Genomic DNA, 23,683 nt, shown 5'->3' on the forward strand with positions numbered 1-23,683 from the left:
CTGTACCGATGTTTATCTTTGCGCATGGAGAGCCTCTGTCGCGTGGCGTGCAGATGGGAGGCAGAGCAGTTTGTGTCATGAAAGAGTGCGGAAGTGTTTGTTGAACGCTCCGGCCGACCCGGTGTGTACCTATACTCGCGCCAGTGTAGACATCCCTCACTCGTTAACCTGCGATTACTGAGAGCACGGTAGGAGTGGACCGGCGGGGGAAGCTGCAGTTTCAACTGTTGCCTGTCCCGTAAGTATCCGTGGCTCTGGAGACGACTCGGGGTTCCTCTCATCAAGCAGCAGCAGCAACAGCAGCTCCGCATTGTCGTCGGCTACATACTTGTCATCCGCACAGCTACAATATCGAAGGACTGTTAATTGACAAACATTGTAGTGTAGAGAGGCTTCAACCAGCAACATTTCATTCACAGAGTGTGAATAACTTGAATAATAACTTGCAAAAGTTAAAATTTCTAGGACACCTGTGTTGCATTGTCCTCATACATTATTACCATGCAGGGTCCCTTTCCTTTCCATGCAATCGTCGAGTGTCATATGAATATCAAAACTGATTAAATATTTACTGCTAGTTTCGTGTACTTCATACTGACCAGTTTCAGTCTAAATTTTCTGCCTTAGTAACTACATTGTTGTATTGCTTAACAGAAGCTACTTACAGCAAAGTAAGTTTCGCTGGCAAAACAAATAACTACAGATACAATATAAATCTCCCACATGAACCATGGACCTTGCCGTTGGTAGGGAGGCTTGCGCGCCTCAGCGATACAGATAGCCGTTCCGTTTGTGCAACCACAATGGAGGGGAATCAGTAGAGAGACCAGGCAAATGCGTGGTCAATGAAGAGATGCAGCAGCCTCTTCAGTAGTTGCAGGGGCAACAGTCTGGATGATTGACTGATCTAACCCTGTAACACTAATCAAAACGGCGTTGCTGTGCTGGTACTGCGAACGGTTGAAAGCAAGGGGAAACTACAGCCGTAATTTTTCCCGAGGGCATACACCTTTTACTGTATGCTTAATGATGATGGCGTCCTCTTGGGTAAAATATTCCGGTGGAAAAATAGTCCCCCATTTGGATCTCCGGGCGGGGCTACTCAAGGGGATATCGTTATCAGGAGAAAGAAAACTGGCATTCTACGAATCGGAGCGTAGAATGTCAGACCCATTAATCGCGCAGGTAGGTTAGAAAATTGAAGAAGGGAAATTGATAGGTTACAAATAGATATAGTGGAAATTAGAGAAGTTCAGTGGCAGGAGGAACAAGACTTCTGGTCAGGTGAATACAGGGTTATAAATACAAAATCAAATAGGGGTAATGCAGGAGTAGGTTTAATAATGAATAAAAAATAGGAGTTCGGGTAAGCTACTACAAACAGCATAGTGAACGCATTATTGTGGCCAAGATAGACACGAAGCCCACGCCTACTACAGTAGTACAAGTTTATATGCCAACTAGCTCTGCAGATGACGAAGAAATTGAATAATTTCTTTTATTTCATCATAAATTTCTTCAGATGGTGAAGGAAGACGAAAATTAAATAGTCATGGGTGACTGGAATTCGGTAGTAAGAAAAGGGAGAGAAGAAACATAGTAGCTGAATATGGATTGGCCTTCAGTTGCTTCAATTTCTTCATCTGCAGGGCTAATTGGCATATAAACTTATACTACTGTAGTAGACGTGGGCTTCGTGTCTATCTTGGCCACAAAATGCGTTCACTATGTTGTTTATAGTAGCGCGTAATGGGGCGGCTAAGAAGGGGAAGAAATCCAGTGTGCACTCCATGTGCATTTCCGGAGGAGTCATTCCTGATGTGGAAATGGTACTTCCGGATGCCATGAAGAACACAGGGTGCAGACAGCTGCAGGTGGTGGCACATGTCGCCACTAATGACGCGTGTCGCTTTGGATCTGATGAAATTCTCTCTGGATTCCAGCGGCTATCTGATTTGGTGAAGGTTGCCGGTCTTGCTTACTAGATGAAGGAAGAGCTCTCAATCTGCAGCATCGTTGACAGAACCGACTGCGGACCTTTGATGCAGAGCCGGGTGGAGGGTCTGAGGGTCAGAGGCTCAGACGGTTTTGCGACCGTGTTGGCTGCAGATTCCTTGACATGCGTCAGAGGATGGTGGGGTTTCGGGTTCCGCTGAATAGGTCAGGAGTTCACTACACTAAGCTGGCGGCTACACGGGTAGCGGAGGCTGTGTGGCATGGACTGGGCAGTTTTTTAGGTTAGAAGGCCTCGGGAAAGTACGGGGAGGGCTGCAATATCAAAGGGTTCATAGCACATACTGGACGTGCTTGGATCAAGGAACAGTCGGAATTGCAGTTGTAAATTGTTGTAGTTGTGCTGGGAAAGTCCCTGAGCTTCAAGCGCTAATAGAAAGCACAGAAGCTGAAATCGTTATAAGTACAGAAAGCTGGCTAAAGCCTGAAATAAGTTCTGCAGAAACCTTTACAAAGTCTCAGACGGTGTTCAGGAAAGATAGATTAGGCAGAATTGGTGGTGGACTGTTTGTGTCTGTCAGTAGTGGTTTATCTTGTAGTGAAGCCGAAGTAGGTACTCAGTGCGAATTCGTATGTGTGGTGGTTATACTTAACAACTGAATTGGCTCCTCCTACAGACCCCCAGACTCCGATGATATAGCTGCTGAACAGTTCAGAGAAAATTTGAGTCTCGTAACAAATAAATACCCTCACTCTAACGGTTATAGTTGGTGGGGACTTCAACCTTCCCTCGTTATGTTGGCAAAAATACTTGTTCAAAACCGGTGGTAGGCGAAAACATATTCCGAGATTGTCCTAAATGCTTTCTCCGAAAATTGTTTCAAGCAGTTAGTCCACGAACCCACTTGAATTGTAAATGGTTGCGAAAACACACTTGACCTCTTAGTCAAGATGCTATTAGCTCTGGACTGTTTGTGGCTGATACAGGGATTAGTGATCACAAGGTCGTTGTAGCTAGGCTCAATGCCATTTCTTCCAAATCCACCAGAAACAAACGCAAAATAAAAGCGGATGAAGTGTCACTAGAAGCCTTCCTAAGAGACAGTCTCCATTCCTTCCGAACTGACTACGCAAATGTAGACGAGATGTGGCTCAAATTCAAAGATATAGTAGCAACAGCAATTGAGAGGTTCATACATCATGAATTGGTAAGAGATGGAACGGATCCCCCATGGTACACAAAACAGGGCCGAACGCTATTGCAGAGGCAACTGAAAAAGCATGCGAAGTTCAGAAGAATGCGAAATCCCGAAGATTGGCTAAAATTTACAGACATGCGAAATTTGGCACGTACTTCGATGCGAGATGCTTTTAATAGGTTCCACAACAAAACATTGTCTCGAAATTTGGTAGAAAATCCGAAGAAATTCTGGTCGTATCTAAAGTACACAAGCGGCAAGACGCAGTCAATACTTTCGTCGCGCAGTGCCGATGGTACTGTTACCGACGACTGTGAAGGTAAAGCGAACTTACTGAACCCAGTTTTCCGAAATTACTTTACCAGGAAGACGAACAGAACATTCCAGAATTTGAAACACTAACAGCTGCTAGCATGAGTTTCTTAGAAGTAGATACCTTCGGAGTTGCGAAGCAACTCTAATCGCTTGATATGGGCAAGTCTTCAGGTCTAGATTATATACCGATTAGGTTCCTTTCAGATTACGTTGGTACAATAGCTCCCTACGTAGCAACCCTTTACAACCACTCGCTCACCGATAGATCTGTACCTACAGATTGGAAAATTGCGCAGGTCGCACCAGTGTTCAAGAAGGGTAGTAGGAGTAATCCATTTAACTACAGACCTATATCATTGACGTCGGTTTGCAGTAGGGTTTTGGAGCATATACTGTATTCAAACATTATGAGTCAACTCGAAGGGAACGATCTATTGATACGTAATCAGTATGGTTTCAGGAAACATCGTTCTTGTGCAACGCAACTAGCTCTTTATTCGTACGAAGCAATGGCCGCTATCGACAGGGGATCTCAAGTTGATTCAGTATTTCTAGATTTCCGGAAAACTTTTGATACCGTTCCTCAAAAGCGCCTTCTAATCAAGCTGCGCGCCTATGGGGTATCGTCTTAGTTGTGTGACTGGATTCGTGATTTCCTGTCAGGAAGGTCGCAGTTCGTAGTAATAGACGGCAAATCATTGAGTAAAACTAAAGTGATATCAGGTGATCCCCAGGGAAGCGCCCTGGGACCTCTGCTGTTCCTGATCTATATAAATGACCTGGGTTCTCTTAGGTCGATCGCAGATGATGCTGTAATATACCGTCTAGTAAGGTCATCCGAAGACCAGTATCAGTTGCAAAGCCATTTAGAAAAGATTGCTGTATGGTGCGGCAGGTGGCAGTTGGTAAATAACGAAAAGTCTGAGGTGATCCACATGAGTTCCAAAAGAAATCCGCTGGAGTTCGATTACTCGATAAATAGTACAATTCTCAAGGCTGTCAATTCAACTAAGTACCTGGGTGTTAAAATTACGAACAACTTCAGTTGGAAAGAGCACATAGATAATATTGTGGGTAAGGCGAGCCAAAGGTTGCGTTTCATTGGCGGGACACTTAGAAGATGCAGCAAGTCCACTGAAGAGACAGCTTACACTACACTCGTTCGTCCTCTGTTAGAATATTGCTGCGCCTTGTGGGATCCTTACCAGGTGGGATAGGCGGAGGACATTGAAAGGGTGCAAAAAATGGCAGCTCCTTTTGTATCATCGCGTAATAGGGGAGAGAGTGTGGCAGATATGATACGCGAGTTGGGGTGGAAGTCATTAAAGCAAAGACGTGTTACGTCGCGGCGAGATCTATTTACGAAATTTCGGTCACCAACTTTCTCTTCCTAATGCGAAAATATTTTGTTGAGCCAAACCTACATAGGAAGGAATGATCATCAAAATAAATTAAGAGAAATTAGAGCTCGAACAGAAAGAATTAGGTGTTCGTTTTTCCCGCGCGCTGATCGGGAGTGGAATGGTAGAGAGATAGAATGAATGTGGTTCGATGAACCCTCTGCCAAGCACTTAAATGTGAATTGCAGAGTAGTCATGTAGATGTAGATGGGGGGTAAGATATGAAAGAGGAAGCAGCCTGGTAGAATTTTGAACAGAGCCCAACTTAATCAAAGCCAACACTTGGTTCAAGAATCGTAAGAGAAGGTTGTATACATGGAAGAATCCTGGTGATACTAGCAGGTATCCGATAGAGATTTAGGAACCAGGTTTTAAGTTGTATCTTACCGTTGTATAGTCTAAGAGATTTCCAGGGGCAGATGTGGACTCTTACCACAATCTATTGGTTATGAACAGTAGATTAAAACTGAAGAAACTGCAAAAAGGTGGAAATTTAAGTACATGGGACCTGGATAAACTGACTAAACCAGAGGTTGTACAGAATTTCAGGGGGAGCATAAGGGAACAATTGAAAGAATGAGGGAAAGGAATACAGTAGATGAAGAGTGGGTAGCTTTGAGGGATGAAATAGTGAATGCAGCAGAGGACAAGTAGGTAAAAAGACAAGTGCTAGCAGAAATCCTTGGGTAACAGAAGATATATTGAATTTAATTGATGAACGGAGAAAATATAAAAATGCCGAAAATGAAGCAGGCAAAAATGAGAACCACAGGAAGTGCAAAATGGCTAAGCAGGGTTGGCTACAGGACAAATGTAAGAATGAGGATGCTTATCTCACTTGGGGGAAGATAGATACTGCCTACAGGAAAATTAAAGAGACCGTTTGAGAAAAGAGAACCAACTGCATGAATATCAAGAGCTCCGATGGAAACCCAGTTCTAAGCAAAGAAGGGAAAGCAGAAAGGTGGAAGGGGTATATAGAGGGTCTATGCAAGGGCGATGTACTTGAGGACAATTTTATGGAAATGGAAGAGTATGTAGATGAAGATGAAATGGGAGATACGATACTGCGTGAAGAGTTTGAGAGAGCACTGAAAGACCTGAGTCGAAACAGGGCCCCGGGAGTATATAACATTCCATTAGAACTACTGACAGCCTTGGGAAAGCCAGTCGTGACAAAACTCTACCATCTGCAGACGAAATACCCACAGACTTCAAGAAGAATATAATAATTTCAATCCCAAAGAAAGCAGGAATTGACAGATGCGAAAATTACCAATCTGTCAGTTTAATAAGTCACGGCTGCCAAACACTAACGCGAAATCTTTACAGACGATTGGAAAAACTAGTAGAAGCCGACGTCAGGGCAGATCAGTTTCGATTCCGTAGAAATATTGGAATACGTGAGGCAATACTAACCCTACGACTTATCTTAGAAAATAGATTAAGTCTACAAATGCTAGAAACGTATGTTTGCCTTTCCTTAGAGTATTCCAGTCAACACTGTCAAAAGTTTTCTCTCTTTCAATTTCTGAAGGTTGCAGGGGTAATATACAGGGAGCGAAAGGCTATTTACAATTTGTACAGAAACCAGATGGCAGTTATAAGAGTCGAGAGGCATGAAAGGGAATCAGTGGTTGGGAAGGGGGTGAGAAAGGTTTGTAGCTTCGCCCCGATGTTATTCAATCTGTATATTGAGGAAGCAGTGAAGGAAACAAAAGAAAAATTCGGAGTAGGTATTAAAATCTATTGTAATACTATCAAAGTTTTTATTTCATCTCAATGTCATCGGCAAACCTCACAGACAGCAAAGGACTACGAACAGCAGTTATGCGGAATGGATAGTGTCTTGAAAGGAGGATAAAAGATGATATCAACAAAAGCCAAACGAGGATAATAGAATGTTGTCGAATTAAGTCGGGTGATGCTGAAGGTATTAGATTAGGAAATGTGACACTTAAAGTTGTAAGGGAGTTTTGCTATTTGGGGAGAAAAATAACTGATGTTGGTCGAAGTAGAGAGGATATAAAATGTAGACTGGCAACGGCAAGGAAAGCTTATCTGAAGAAGAGAAATCTGTTAACATCGAGTATAGATGTAGGTGTCAGGAAGTCGTTTCTGAAAGTATTTGTATGGAGTGTAGCCATGTATGGAAGTGTAACATGGGCGATAAATAGTTTAGACAAGAAGAGAATAGAAGCTTTCGAAATGTGGTGCTACAGAAGAATGCTGAAGATTAGATGGGTAGATGACATAACTAATGAGGAGGTACTTAATAGGATTGGGGAGAAGAGAAGTTTGTGGCACAACTTGACTGGAAGAGGGGATCGATTTCTAGAACATGTTCTGAGACATCAAGAGATCACCAGTGTAGTGTTGGAGGGGAGCGTGGAGGGTAAAAATCGTAGAGGGAGACCAATAGATGAATACACCAAGCAGATTCAGAAGAATGTAGGTTGCAGTAGGTACTGGGAGATGAAGAAGCTTGCACAGGATAGAGTAGCATGGAGAGCTGCATCAAACCAGCCTCAGGACTGTAGGCTACAACAATATAAATTAAGAGAGCGCAATTTCATTTACTCTGTATTAACCTTAGAGAGTGACTTCTGCTACCTTGGTATTTATTTGATTGTTGTTATTTTAAAAGTGAAACCGATTTCTCATATGCTTAAAGGTAATTCAGTTCAATCTTTCAATAGTCAAAAATAAATGCTTCCCGTTTTCTAAATTTTGCATTAAGTTACACTGAGGTTACTGAACGTCTTTTTTTGCATAACATTTAACGTTACTTTCAAAATTTAGTGTTTCAGAATGAGTAACTTCAAGTAGTGGCGCAACTGATGACGCGATTGATGTTAGCTGATGCCACGATTACCGTTATCCAAGATGGTGGCTTTTGGAGGGAAGATAGCTCAATTGCGCTACCTCTACTAACCTAAAAAAATGGCGGGAAAGAATTGGCTATCTCCAATAACCTAAGTCAACTCTTCCTAGGAAGTAGGCATAAGTCTTTATTTAAACCATTAGAGGTAGTACCACTATCAAGTGTTTTCGCCATGCTCTTGTCAAATGTTCACGAATTTTCCTCTAAGAGCTTACTCCTGCAGCTGATGCAAGTTATTATGATATTGTCACTCAATTCGAATATAATTTTTATAAATTTGTTTAAATAAGTTTAAATTTGATTAGATTTCTTTAAATTTATTATCTACCTACGGCATTAGTGTGTTACCACCACGAGGCTGAGATATAGGTTGTCGGTATGTTACATGAAATCATTCAACTCTACACATAAGACCTTATTAAGCAGTTAGAGCGAAATTAACGTGCATTTTCCAAGAGGATTGTGGTACTGCCTCTAAGAGCTTACTCCCACAAATCATGGGAGTTAGTGTTGTGTTGCCTCCACTAGAGCCTGCTCATTCAATTCGGATATAATTTGTTTAAATTTATTATCTACCTACAGCATTAGTGTCGTGTTACCGCCATAAGAGGCTAAGATATCGATAGCTCTATTACTTGCGCTGGACATAAGTCCTTATTTAAACAATTAGAACCTCTACAACCATCAAGTGTATTCGCCACCGTCTTTGAGAATGTTCACGAAATTTGCTCTAACAGTTTATTCTTGCAGCTGATGAGAGTTAGTATGGTGTTTCCTTTAAATTCGAATATAATTTGTTCAAATTTTTATAAATTTATTGCCTATCTACAGCATTATTTTCATGCTACCGCCATAACAGGCTGAGATATGAATAACTGTATTACATGAACTAGACATAAATCTTTATTTAAACGATTATAGCACTACAACCATCCACTCTGTTCACGAAATTTGCTCTAGCACCCGATGGGAGTTAGTATCGTGTTTCCAATTCACTTCGAATATAATCTCTATAATTTTGTATTAATTTCTTTAAATTTGTTTAAATTTATTATCTAACTACAGCATTTTTGTTGTATTACCGCCACAAGAGGCTTAGATATCGATGTTTTAATAGCTGTAGTACATGCACTGTATCTACGTGACAGCGTTGTGTTTCGTCCTCGGATAATAAACATCGTCCGGGTAGAGTAGAGTGCGGGAATCGGCATAAGAGGGCGACATACGTAAAAAGAGAGCCAGACTTTGACGCTCAAAACACCACATCTCTTCCACTGGCCCACAACGGAGCCGGTGTTGGTCTGTATTCCAAACGTTGCAGTTCACACATAAGGCGAATCTGCAAGATGGGTCCTATGGAGAGTCCCTCGAATACCAGGTCGAACGTACACCAGGATCGAGCGTCACCGCGTTGACAGAGCACCATACTACGTTCCAGTGCACGGTAGGACACGTCAATTCGACTACATTAAACGACCGGCGGCGAAGTAGTGTGCGGCAGGTGACTGGCTGTTGGTAAGCGAGAGACGGGGAGGTTGCCGTACTCCAGGTAAAGCCTGCCAAAGCAGGAAAAGGGCACCCGTGTCTGACCTGAGGGTCAAGGGAACACGGTACCAGGCCATCCGTCAGTAGGCCGATGAGGCTGGTCGGTCTTCGTCGCCAAAGCCTGCGGTGCAAACTAACGAAGAGAAATCCTTCTCGATAGTGAACACTGACAAGGCCAAGTCCGCCCCGTTCTTTTGGAAGGGTGACGGAGTAATATCGAACCTTTAATATCATTCCAGCGCTGACAAAGGAACCGAATGCGGCCACGATGCTCCGAGCTATGTGTTTAGGCATCGGTAGTGTTTGCGCTACGTGCGGAATTCGTGATGCCCGATAGACGTTAACATATTCGGTCCGTTGATGTAGGTCCTACACACGAAGACGAAGATCCACAAGCCCAGCACTTGCAAGAGACTCCGATAATTGATGGTGGTCGTGCGTGAGATGTAGTCCGTGAAGTCGATACCGAGACAACGGATATTATCGCGCAGTGCCACCCTCGCAGGTGTCATCCCACGCCAGTGTTCAAAACCATTGATTTATGTACATTTACACGGCATCTCGAAGCTTCGAAGTGGCTAACCAATCCAATGCTTTGCGAACATCACGTTCGTCACGAAGAGGTAACATCAGATCATCTGCATACGCAGTGCACCTAAAAAAGGAGCCACCAAGAGACAAACCCGTGAGGCGGTGTCGCAGCCCGCTTAACAAAGGTTCTAATGCTAAGGCGTACAGTATTGTCCATAATAGGCGTACCTGTGTAACACAGCGACGAATTTACAAGGTGTTCGACAGTCTAACGTTGACAAGCGCTTTCCCTGTTGCGCCACGTAGGAGACGAGTAACACCTCGGAGGAAGCGTCGGGGTAATGCTTATTCTGAAGAACAGCAGTTTAGTACGTATGACTGACGCAATCAAATGCTTGACGAATATCGCAGCCAGAGCTCCCGATACGCGACGCACCTTAGCGAGGGCAATCAGCGGCACAGGGCGGAGCGGATATTATGCGTCCCACCTATCGATGACTCATCCATTGATAGGACACGGGATGTCGTACGCAGAATTCGAGCTGCCACTCGACGCGTGAAGTTTTTCGTATCATGGTTCAACCAAGTCAATGGTCGGTAGACTGTAGTACGTGAACCTCCGTGAGGTTTACGGATTGGGATGGTGGTACCTTCCACAAATGCAGCGGGATGTTGCGCCTCTATTGTCATGAGCTCTTGACATATAGTAGTCCAATAGGGCACCAGTAGTCTCTGGAACGTCCTATAAATCTCCAGAGGTAACCCATCCGGTCCTAGTAGCTCATTGGGTGGCCCTTTTCCTATGGCATCCAACATTTCTTCTTCAGTCACCGGTTCTAGTAGTTCCTGTTGGAGTTCCGGAGTAACCGCTGCGTGTGTCAAACCAGCGACAACACTAATGATCTCTTGATCAGATCTCGTCCTCGTGTACAGGTGAGAATAAGGGGTAAAGTATGCATTGCTTATGTCTCTTTGCGTGGCGTGACGGACGCCGTTTTCTGTAGTCACTTCATAGATCAATGTCCCGTGTATCTGCTCTCATTCCATGGCAATATAGTACATGCCCCCCCCCCCCCATGAACCTTGGAACTTGCCATTCGTGGGGAGCCTTGCGTGCCTCAGCGATAAAGATAGCCGTACAGTAGGTGCAACAAGAACGGAGGGGTATCTGTTGAGAGGCCAGACAAACGTGTGTTCCTGAAGAGGGGCAGTAGCCTTTTCAGTAGTTGCAGGGGTAACTGTCTGGATGATTGACTGATCTGGCCTTGTAACACTAACCAAAACGGCCTTGCTGTGCTGGTACTGCGAACGGCTGAAAGTAAGGGGAAACTACAGTCGTAATTTTTCCCGAGGGCATGCAGCTTTACTGTATGGTTAAATGATGATGGCGTCCTCTTGGGTAAAATATTCCTGTGGTAAAATAGTCCCCCATTTGGGTCTCCGGGCGGGGACTACTCAAGGAGACGTCGTTATCAGGAGAAAGAAAACTGGCATTCTACGAATCGGAGCGTGGAATGTCAGACCCATTAATCGCGCAGGTAGGTTAGAAAATTTAAAAAAGGGAAATGGATAGGTTAAAGTTAGAGATAGTGGGAATTAGTGAAGTTCGGTGGCAGGAGGAACAAGATTTCCGGTCAGGTGAATACAGGGTTATAAACACAAAATCAAATAGGGATAAAGCAAGAGTACGCTTAATAATGATTAAAAAAAGTAGGAGTTCGGGTAAGCTACTACAAACAGCATAGTGAACGCATTATTGTGGCCAAGATAGATTAGAAGCCCACGCCTATTACAGTAGTACAAGTTTATATGCCAACCAGCTCTGCAGATGACGAAGAAATTGATGAAATAAAAGAAATTATTCAGATAGTGAAGAGAGACTAAAATTTAATAGTCATGGGTGACAGAAATTCGACAGTAGGAAAAGGGAGAGAAGGTAACGTAGTAGGTGAAGATGGAATGGGGGTAATAAACGAAAGAGGAAGCCGCCTGGTAGAATTTTGTACAGAGCACAACTTTTCATAGCTAACACATAGTTCAAGAATCATAAAAGAAGGTTGTATACATGGAAGAGGCCTGGAGATACTGACTGGTTTCAGATAGATTATATAATTATAAGACAGAGATTTAGGAACCAGGTTTTAAATTGTATGACATTTTCAGGGGCAGATGTGGACTGTGACCACAATCAATTGGTTATGAACTGTAGATTAAAACTCAATAAACTGCAAAAAGGTGGGAATTTAAGGAGAAGGGATCTGGATGAACTGAAAGAACCAGAGGTTGTAAGGAGTTTCAAGGAGAGCATAAGAGAGCAATTGAGAGGAATAGGGCAAACAAATACAGTAGAAGAAGAATGAGTAGGTTTGAGGGATGAAGTAGTGAAGGCAGCAGTGGATCAAGTACGTAAAGAGACGAGGGCTAGTAAAAGTCCTTGAGTAACAGAAGATATATTGAATTTAATTGATGAAAGGAGAAAATATAAAAATGCAGTAAATGAAGCGGGCAAAAAGGAATATAACCGTCTCAAAAATGAGATCGACAGGAAGTGCAAAATGGCTAAGCAGGGATGGCTTAGGACAAATGTAAGGATGTAGAGGCTTATTACAAAAAACTCGATGGTTTGTCACCTCATGGTTCCATGTCGCAGACATCAGCGAAAGTTCTTCACCAAGTGTTATGCACAGATCACATCTGGATCACCAGTGACGACGGAACAGGCTAATATTGTTGCTCACATGCCAGTTGCGCAGTGAACTAGCTTTATTGCTGTACACTTGTACTGTGTTGAGGGACAAGGATAAAGTGATGGCATGGCGACAGAACTTGATGAGGTTTGTTTGCCATAGATACGTTGACTCTGCACAAAAGAGTAAACAAGTAATCGGCAAATGAAATCTATTTATAATGTCTACTAGCTGGTGAATGCGGTAAATGATGTTCTCACAGGAGTGCACCTTGAGGGCATACAGGCCTCAGTGATATGAGCATGTCGTCCGATCACGTGACCACGGAATAACAATGGACGTAAGTCTGGAGTGAAGCAAACTTTCTTTATGAACCACCAGGCACACTGTACTTATGAACGAAAGCGAAACATGTGGACAGCCCTAAATAAAGCCAAACACATCAGTAGCTCACGTTAAGCTTAACCCAAGTAGTCCATGGCTCGTGCACCAGACCCAGAATACGTGTATACTCGGTACTATAGCCCATCTCAAACTGGTTTGTTTTTTACTCCTGTGTGCATCATACCATTGCCATAATTTGGCCTAACAGAATATTTGCTTGTGAGTGGACACCACGTGCCACACGCTTTGCGCTGATTGCCGTCCACATATTTCTGCGGGACAGCTGTCGTGATAGTCACTAGGGGAAAGATAGACACTGCGTACAGGAACATTAAGGAGACCTTTGGAGAAAAGAGAACCACTTGCATGGATTTCAAGATTTGAGATGGAAACGCAGTTCTAAGCAAAGAAGGGAAACCAGAAAGGTGGAAGGAGTATATAGAGGATCTATACAAGGGCGGTGTTCTTGAGGACAATATCATACAACCGGAGGAAAATGTAGATGAAGTTGATATAGGAGATATGATACTGCATCAAGAGTTTGACAAAGCACTGAAAGACCTAAGTCGAAATAAGGCCCCGGGAGTAGACAACATTCAATTAGAACTACTGACAGCCTTGGGAGAGCCACGCCTAACAAAACTACCATCTGGTGACCAAAATGCATGAGACAGAAAAATTACCCTCAGACTTCAAGAAGAATATAATAATTCCAATCCCAAAGGAAGCAGGTGTTGGCAGATATGAAAATTACCGAACTATCAGTTTAGTAAGTCATGGCTGCAAAATACTAACGCGAATTCTTTACAGACGAATGGAAAAACTGGTAGAAGCCGACCTCAGGGAAGATCAGTTAGGAAATATTGGAATACGTGAGGCAATACTGACCCTACGACTTATCTTAGAAAATAGATTATGTCTACAAAAGCTAGAAACGTAGGTTTGCCTTTCCTTAGAGTATTCCAGTCAACACTGTCAAACGTTTTCTCTCTTTAAATTCTGAAGGTGGCATGGGTAATATACAGGGAGCGAAAGGCTATTTACAATTTGTACAGAAACAAGATGGCATTTATAAGAGTCGAGGGGCATGAAAGGGAATCAGTGGTTGGGAAAGGAGTGAGACAGGTTTGTAGCCTCTCCCCGATGTTATTCAATCTGTATATTGAGTAAGCAGTGAAGTAAACAAAGTTTTTATTTCTTCTCCATGGATTTTAATACCTACTCCGAATTTTTCTTTTGAGGTTCGGCGATGACATTGTAATTCTGTCAGAGAGGGCAAAGGACTTGGAAGAGCAATTGAAAGGAATGGATAGTGTCTTGAAAGGAAGATATAAGATGAACACCAACAAAAGCAAAACGATGATAATGGAATGTAGTCGAATTACGTCGGGTAACGCTGAGGGAATTAAAATAGGAAATGAGACACTTAAAGTAGTAAAGGAGTTTTGCTATTTGGGGAGCAAAATAACTGATGATGGTCCAAGTAGAGAGGATATAAGATGTAGACTGGCAATTGCAAGGAAAGCGTTTTTGAAGAAGAGAAATTTGTTAACATCAAATATAGATTTAAGTGTCAGGAAGTCTTTTCTGAAAGTATTTGTACGGAGTGTAGCCATGTATGGAAGTGAGACATGGACGATAAATAGTTTGGGCAAGAAGAGAATAGAAGCTTTCGAAATATGGTGCTATAGAAGATTGCTGAAGATTAGATGGGTAGATCACATAACTAATTAGGAGGTATTGAATAGAATTGGGGAGAAGTTTGTGGCACAACTTGGCTAGAAGAAGGGATCGGTTGGTAGGATCAAGGGATCACCAATTTAGTATTGGAGGGCAGCGTGGAAAGTAAAAATCGTAGAGGGAGACCAAGAGATGAATACACTAAGCAGATTCAGAGGGATAGAGAAGCATAAGGAGCTGCTTCAAACCAGTCTCAAGACTGAAGACTCCAACAACAACGTGGGATATGGAGGGCAGTCGTTGATGATTCCCACCATTTGACGAGTACAAATGATGGTCCCTTCACAGAGTTGATGTGCTCGGTTGACAGTCATCTGTCGAGTCCGTGTTTGTGGGATAACGGAACACTACCTGAGGATGGCGTAGTAAAAGTCTGTGATTCCCGGGGGGGGGGGGGGGGGGGGGGCGTCAGGGATTTTCTCTGCGACGTGATGACCGGGTGTTGTGTAATGTCCTTAGGTTACTTAGGTTTAAGTAGGCACAGTCTACACGTGTCTCCAACTGACGGTTGACATTCCGGTGAGATCAGGTAAGCGGGCAGCGGCTACGCCACAGTAGTTGTCGTCGAAGCTTGATGGTACAGGCGTAAGCAGTGTGATCAGTAAATGCAGCTGGCCACAACTCGGCTGCCTTGACTGCATCCTCGAGAGAGCGGGATGTATACATCCTATTAATGTAGACTGGCAATGGAAAGGTAACCATTTCTGAAGAAGAGAAATTTGTTAACATCGAGTATAGATTTATGTATCAGTAAATCGTTTCTGAAAGTATGGAGTGTAGTCATGTATGGAAGTGAAACATGTACGATAAATAGTTTGGGCAAGAATAGAATAGAAGCTTTCGAAATGTGGTGCTACAGAAGAATGCTGAAAATAAGGTGGATAGATCACGTAACTAATGAGGAGGTATTGAATAGAATTGGGGAGAAGAGCAATTTGTAGCACAACTTGACTAGAAGAAGGGATTCGTTGGTAGGACATGTTTTGAGGCATCAAGGGATCACAAATTTAGCATTGGAGGGCAGCGTGGAGGGTAAAAATCGTAGAGGGAGACCAAGAACTGAATACACTAAGCAGATTCAGAAGGATGTAGGTTGCAGTAGGATCTGGGAGATGAAGAAGCTTGCACAGGACAGAGTAGCATGGAGAGCTGCAGCAAACCAATCTCACGACTGAAGACCACAACAACAACAACAACAACAACAAAACATTTTTGCAAGCTCGGAACCTTCTGGTCCGTCAGAAACTATCACATTCATTTTTCCATAAATACAGTGTACAAATCTCACAAAATTTAACAAGACAACCGTCTGGACCTTACAAAAGTAAGAGAAAGAATGAATAAGTAATTGTTCCTTCTCTTTCAACAACATTCCAATATTCACAAATAATGTTTGACGTCGCACTGAGACGGCGCGTTTGTTCCTTGAGCTTGACATGTAACTCCTTACAAATGGAAGGCCTCAGACACGGCCAACCGATTCGGCTCAAATTTGGCAGGTCGCTTGTGTACAACCTAAAACGGAGGAATCTAAGATATTTTAGGTCAACACCGCCGCGTTATTGAAAAAAATCACCCCTAAAAGTTATGAAGAGCAATCGACTCAAAATTGGTGGGATCGATAGATAATTGTAAATAGAGCATTTTTCAATATCAGCTATGGTATCCGAAAACGCATACTATTCCAGAAACCGAGGAAAGAAAGTTTTACAACTGTCGCTTCTGTTCCTACTTTTTAAACGGTTTTTGCCGACAGCACTGATAGCGCAACAGCCAAGGTAACTGGCTGGGAATCTGAGAACCCGGGTTCGAATCGCGAGGAAACCCAGTGGATGTTATTATTGTCGTTTGTATTTTTCCATATCTCAATTCATAGGAATAGGAGGGTTAATAAGGTAAGTAAATCTATAAGGAACGATAAAAATAAGGTAGGCAAATAAATTTCTGAAACTTCTTGGGGTAGTAAACAACTAAAATGTTACTCCAGGTCACTTTAGAATGGCTCTTCCAGTCACTGTTACGTGTCCTCATTTTTCGTCGAACAACTAGATGGGTGGTACTTGTCACATAAAAATTTGAAACAAATATACTCACGGCACCAAGAACATCTAATGATTGCAATCTTTCGAAAGCTACACTGTTCCTTCCCAAGAGTAGGCGGAAAACAAACTTGGTTTACATTTCTAAATGTCTTTTTCGGGAATTAATTTTTATGCGTACCACGCATACGATATCATTGCGTGAAAAATCGGTGCTGAAAGTTGGTTATGAATTATGTTGTAAATAGTTATTGTATCCGTGCGGTTGTCCAATTCCCGCTGGGTTTCCAGAAGCACACTGCAATCCTGAAGCCTGGAAATAAAGTTTTTAACCTGGCGATAGAAATTAACATCACACGGCTGGTACACAGGTGTACAGTTGGGCAGTATTACTTTTACCGTGCACGTCGGCTGACCCTCGCCATCTATAATCATTGTGTCATATAATATAGCATTACTTTGTCCACTCCAGGAATCCACTACTAGAAAAAACTTGCTATCGGGAACGTATGGTTTTAAAACATTCTCAAGAAATATTCTGTAAATCGCATTCGTCAGTTTGGAGAAGGTAATGTAAACATTTTTCAACGAGTCGGTTAAACGGTTGACCTCTTCTATAACCTGAGGACCAAATGTAACATTCGTTTCTTGTAAACATAAGAAAACCTTACGTAACAGTTTTCCAGAGGCTGTAGTGGCACGTTGCGCCGTGTACGAATGTGTTAGTAGGTTTTTACTACCAACTGCGACAAGGATTCGTTTTTCTCCCTTATGCGATAACGTGCGTCGAATGTTCACCCAATACTCGCATCCTGTATGCCGGTGTTGATCACGTAATCACTATTAAAACCGGTCATAAGTGACGCCGTTTGCCTGTTGAAAAGAGCTCCCACTTTCTGTATATCTTCTATATTTTGTACCTCCTTATGAGAGACGTATTTAGTGACGCGCCGTTGACGAATTTTATACCCCGATCTGAAATTTTTTGCCCAAGATAATGATGCAGCAGACGTAGAATCCTTGTTGGCCGTATATTGAAGCGCTGCACCTGCAGCCCACTCCTGAAGTATTCTCGCTGTTACATTCTCGTTACGTCAACAGGATTCGACAATTCGGTCGTATGTCCACATATTTATCGCCTGGTATTTGTCGTATCTTGTCCCTCCTTTAACGATATCACTTTCACACTATTTCAAGTCCTTCTTCTGCTCCAGGGCTGTTGTTGCTCCATTCTTTTGCAGTGTTTGTAAGTTCAAATTTGGACGATTCCTGGCTAGCGCTACCGCCTTAACTTTTACTTCAAGGTGTATAGAGCTGTAGTTAAGTCGTTTAGTAACCGGTTCGTGATACTCATCGGGAACGGATGAAGCACATATTCCCAGTGACGTGGAGATTTCTGAAATGTTATGACAATTTAGCGATTCACTAGTCGGGATATCTTCCACTGAATCACCTTCTGCTTCGTCTTCATGGTATAGTACCTCAGTATCAAGAAAAGTTATTTCGTTCGTCACCACAAATATCTCTCGACCATAGCCGTTCCTATCAACCTGGAACGCCGAGAAACAGACCTGGCTGCTTCCAGTAGTGCGTTGATAATGCATCTGTATTTGGCAAACCAAAACACAGCGACGGTAACTTCCCGCTTGCCATCGTCTGTGACAGGCTCCCAACTATATATTACAACGCTAGTCGAAGGGTGTACATCCTCCGTTACTCAGATTATGCACCTGAAAGATATGACAACAAATAATAACTAGTTACTACGGCATAAACAGACGAGCTAATTTCTACAAACTACATACAGCACTCGTCATATGTTACTTACCGAATAACACTGTATTCATTCACGAAACTTATTTCATTCGGCACATTAATGATGGAAAAATCGCTACTGTATCCGCCAGGATCGCGGCAGCCTAATGACGGAAAACAACTCTTTCCGATTTACGTCTATAAGGCTCGTGCTGGACACCTTCTCTCTTCCAGATTCACAACTATGATATGACGAACAGGCAACCGGGACAACATAACTCTCCCCGCGTGCATTCTGTCCCGTGCCTCGCTGTAAACAAGCGTCGCGCGGTTGGCTGTCTGTGATCCCTCGTGAGGAATTCCAAGCACTCTTACAAGGGGAGGCCGCCAATTGTGAAATTCAGATTCAATTCATACTGCGCATAATAAAAGCTCATGGCCAGAGGTGCTATGTGGGAAAGCACCAAGATGTACTTCTCAGCCGTTGTCGAGAAAATCGACAGTTAAAAGAAACCGTTGCGGTGAAATACTCACTACGATTGATAGTATTCTACAGCGTCGTGACGCAGCGGTAAGCTCTCGGGTTCGGGTTCGTAATTCCGAAGTTCGCTGGATCGAATCTCGCGCCATGCAACCATTTTTTTTTTTAGTATTTGTTTTTTGTAATTCAAATTTGTGTACATACACACAATGTATATATATATAATTCCCAGCAATCAGTTGCAACAATTATGCATATTATAAGTTGTTGAAAGTCGTTTGTCGTGGAAAAACTGGCAACTTCGAACATCATTATGTTTTCCGCAAACAAAGTTGTATTTCATTAATGTTATTAATTGTCTTCATAATGTTAACCAAGTATAGTTAACGGAAGACGTAGAAACGATATTCCGAAACGAATACGTATAGCGTAAATCAAACGTTCGAATTAGAATAGAAACCCCACGTACACAAATTTTCCGTGGCAGGTATGAAATACACTCCTGGAAATTGAAATAAGAACACCGTGAATTCATTGTCCAAGGAAGGGGAAACTTTATTGACACATTCCTGGGCTCAGATACATCACATGATCACACTGACAGAACCACAGGCACATAGACACAGGCAACAGAGCATGCACAATGTCGGCACTAGTACAGTGTATATCCACCTTTCACAGCAATGCAGGCTGCTATTCTCCCATGGAGACGATCGTAGAGATGCTGGATGTAGTCCTGTGGAACGGCTTGCCATGCCATTTCCACCTGGCGCCTCAGTTGGACCAGCGTTCGTGCTGGACGTGCAGACCGCGTGAGACGACGCTTAATCCAGTCCCAAACATGCTCAATGGGGGACAGATCCGGAGATCTTGCTGGCCAGGGTAGTTGACTTACACCTTCTAGAGCACGTTGCGTGGCACGGGATAGATGCGGACGTGCATTGTCCTGTTGGAACAGCAAGTTCCCTTGCCGTTCTAGGAATGGTAGAACGGTGGGTTCGATGACGGTTTGGATGTACCGTGCACTATTCAGTGTCCCCTCGACAATCACCAGAGGTATACGGCCAGTGTAGGAGATCGCTCCCCACACCATGATGCCGGGTGTTGGCCCTGTGTGCCTCGGTCGTATGCAGTCCTGATTGTGGCGCTCACCTGCACGGCGCCAAACACGCATACGACCATCATTGGCACCAAGGCAGAATCGACTCTCATCGCTGAAGACGACACGTCTCCATTCGTCCCTCCATTCACGCCTGTCGCGACACCACTGGAGGCGGGCTGCACGATGTTGGGGCGTGAGCGGAAGACGGCCTAACGGTGTGCGGGACCGTAGACCAGCTTCATGGAGACGGTTGCGAATGGTCCTCGCCGATACCCCAGGAGCAACAGTGTCCCTAATTTGCTGGAAAGTGGCGGTGTGGTCCCCTACGGCACTGCGTAGGATCCTACGGTCTTGGCGTGCATCCGTGTGTCGCTGCGGTCCAGTCCCAGTTCGACGGGCACGTGTACCTTCCGCCGACCACTGGCGACAACATCGATGTACTGTGGAGACCTCACCCCCCACGTGTTGAGCAATTCGGCGGTACGTCCACCCGACCTCCCGCATGCCCACTATACGCCCTCGCTCAAAGTCCGTCAACTGCACATACGGTTCACGTCCACGCTGTCGCGGCATGCTACCAGTGTTAAAGACTGCGATGGAGCTCCGTATGCCACGGCAAACTGGCTGACACTGACGGCGGCGGTGCACAAATTCTGCGCAGCTAGCGCCATTCGACGGCCAACACCGCGGTTCCTGGTGTGTCCGCTGTGCCGTGCGTGTGATCATTGCTTGTACAGCCCTCTCGCAGTGTCCGGAGCAAGTATGGTGGGTCTGACACACCGGTGTCAATGTGTTCTTTTTTCCATTTCCAGGAGTGTATAAACTCCGTTACTCGCTCGTTACACTCGAAGGACAGATGTTGAATGGGCCGAAACGAGCTACCGCATAACAGCGTAGTTGCCTGCCAACTTCGAAAGAAGGTAGGTGCGGTCCCTAGCGCAACTTATAACATCGTCGAAAATCAGTGCGGACGTGAGAGCTTTGGTACACCCTGTTAAACAAACGGAAAAATGGAGGCGGTACAATTGGAGAGCGATCCGCCTTCACCAACATGTGTAAGCAATTCATATTTGAATTACAAAACACTAATAATAAAAAATGTTGCATGGCGCGAGATTTTTTTTTATTTTTCCGCCTCTCCCGACACCCTGCGCTGCTTGTGCTGCTAGTTAGTTGGTTAGGCATTCCATAGATTTTTTTATTTTGTTTATTTTTTATTTAATTTTTGTTCATTGTATCTGCTCGGGGCGGACGTCGCAAGACACCCGTTTCAGTTCGTCGTTGATCCATTAACTCAGTTTTTTTATTACAGACGGCAGCTAACACATTCCTCTCCCCATGAACCATGGACCTTGCCGTTGGTGGGGAGGCTTGCGTGCCTCAGCGATACAGATGGCCGTACCGTAGGTGCAACCACAACGGAGGGGTATCTGTTGAGAGGCCAGACAAACGTGTGGTTCCTGAAGAGGGGCAGCAGCCTCTTCAGTAGTTGCAGGGGCAACAGTCTGGATGATTGACTGATCTGGCCTTGCAACATTAACCAAAACGGCCTTGCTGTGCTGGTACTGCGAACGGCTGAAAGCAAGGGGAAACTACAGCCGTAATTTTTCCCGAGGACATGCAGATTTACTGTATGATTAAATGATGATAGCATCCTCTTGGGTAAAATATTCCGGAGGTAAAATAGTCCCCCATTCGGATCTCCGGGCGGGGACTACTCAGGAGGATGTCGTTATCAGGAGAAAGAAAACTGGCGTTCTACAGATCGGAGCGTGGAATGTCAGACCCATTAATCGCGCAGGTAGGTTAGAAAATTTAAAAAGGGAAATGGATAGATATAGTGGGAATTACTGAAGTTCGGTGGCAGGAGGAACAAGACTTCTGGTCAGGTGACTACAGGGTTATAAACACAAAATCAAATAGGGGTAATGCAGGAGTAGGTTTAATAATGTATAGGAAAATAGGAATGCGGGTAAGCTACTACAAACAGCATAGTGAACGCATTATTGTGGCCAAGATAGATTCGAAGCCCACACCTACTACAGTAGTACAAGTTTATATGCCAACTAGCTCTGCAGATGATGAAGAAATTGAAGAAATGTACGATGAAATAAAAGAAATTATTCAGATAGTGAAGGGAGACGAAAATTTAATAGTAATGGGTGACTGGAATTCGAGTGTAGGAAAAGGGAGAGAAGGAAACATAGTAGGTGAATATGGATTGGGGCTAAGAAATGAAAGAGGAAGCCGCCTAGTAGAATTTTGCACAGAGCACAACTCAATCATAGCTAACACTTGGTTTAAGAATCATGAAAGAAGGTTGTATACGTGGAAGAACCCTGGAGATACTAAAAGGTATCAGATAGATTATATAATGGTAAGACAGAGATTTAGGAACCAGGTTTTAAGTTGTAAGACATTTCCAGGGGCAGATGTGGACTCTGACCACAATCTATTGGTTATGACCTGTAGATTAAAACTGAAGAAACTGCAAAAATGTGGGAAATTAAGGAGATGGGACCCGGTTAAACTGAAAGAACCAGAGGTTGTACAGAGTTTCAGGGAGAGCATAAGGGAACAATTGACAGGAATAGGGGAAAGAAATACAGTAGAAGAAGAATGGGTAGCTCTGAGGGATGTAGTAGTGAAGGCAGCAGAGGATAAAGTAGGTACAAAGACGAGGGCTGCTAGAAATCCTTGGGTAACAGAAGAAATATTGAATTTAATTGATGAAAGGAGAAAATACAAAAATGCACTAAATGAAGCAGCCAAAAAGGAATACCAGCGTCTCAAAAATGAGATCGACAGGAAGTGCAAAATGGCTAAACAGGGATGGCTAGAGGACAAATGTAAGGATGTAGAAGCTTATCTCACTAGGGGTAAGATAGATACTGCCTACAGGAAAATTAAAGAGACCTTTGGAGAGAAGAGAACCACGTGTATGAATATCAAGAGCTCAGATGGCAGCCCAGTTCTAAGCAAAGAAGGGAAGGCAGAAAGGTGGAAGGAGTATATAGAAGGTTTATACAAGGGCGATGTACCTGAGGACAATATTATGGAAATGGAAGAGGATGTAGATGAAGACGAAATGGGAGATACGATACTGCGTGAAGAGTTTGACAGAGCACTGAAAGACCTGAGTCGAAACAAGGCCCCCGGAGTAGACAACATTTCATTAGAACTACTGACGGCCTTGGGACAACCAGTCCTGACAAAACTCTACCAGCTGGTGAGCAAGATGTATGAGACAGGCGAAATACCCTCAGACTTCAAGAAGAATATAATAATTCCAATCCCAAAGAAAGCAGGTGCTGACAGATGTGAAAATTACCGAACTATCAGTTTAATAAGCCACGGCTGCAAAATACTAACGCGAATTCTTTACAGACGAATGGAAAAACTGGTAGATGCAGACCTCAGGGAGGATCAGTTTGGATTCCGTCGAAATGTTGGAACACGTGAGGCAATACTGACCTTACGACTTATCTTAGAAGAAAGATTAATAAAAGGCAAACCTACGTTTCTAGCATTTGTAGACTTAGAGAAAGCTTTTGACAATGTTGACTGGAATACTCTTTTTCAAATTCTAAAGGTGGCAGGGGTAAAATACAGGGAGCGAAAGGCTATTTATAATTTGTGCAGAAACCAGATGGCAGTCATAAGAGTCG

The sequence above is a fragment of the Schistocerca gregaria genome, unplaced genomic scaffold (genome assembly GCF_023897955.1).
Source record: "Schistocerca gregaria isolate iqSchGreg1 unplaced genomic scaffold, iqSchGreg1.2 ptg000544l, whole genome shotgun sequence".
Lineage (NCBI taxonomy): Eukaryota > Metazoa > Arthropoda > Insecta > Orthoptera > Acrididae > Schistocerca > Schistocerca gregaria.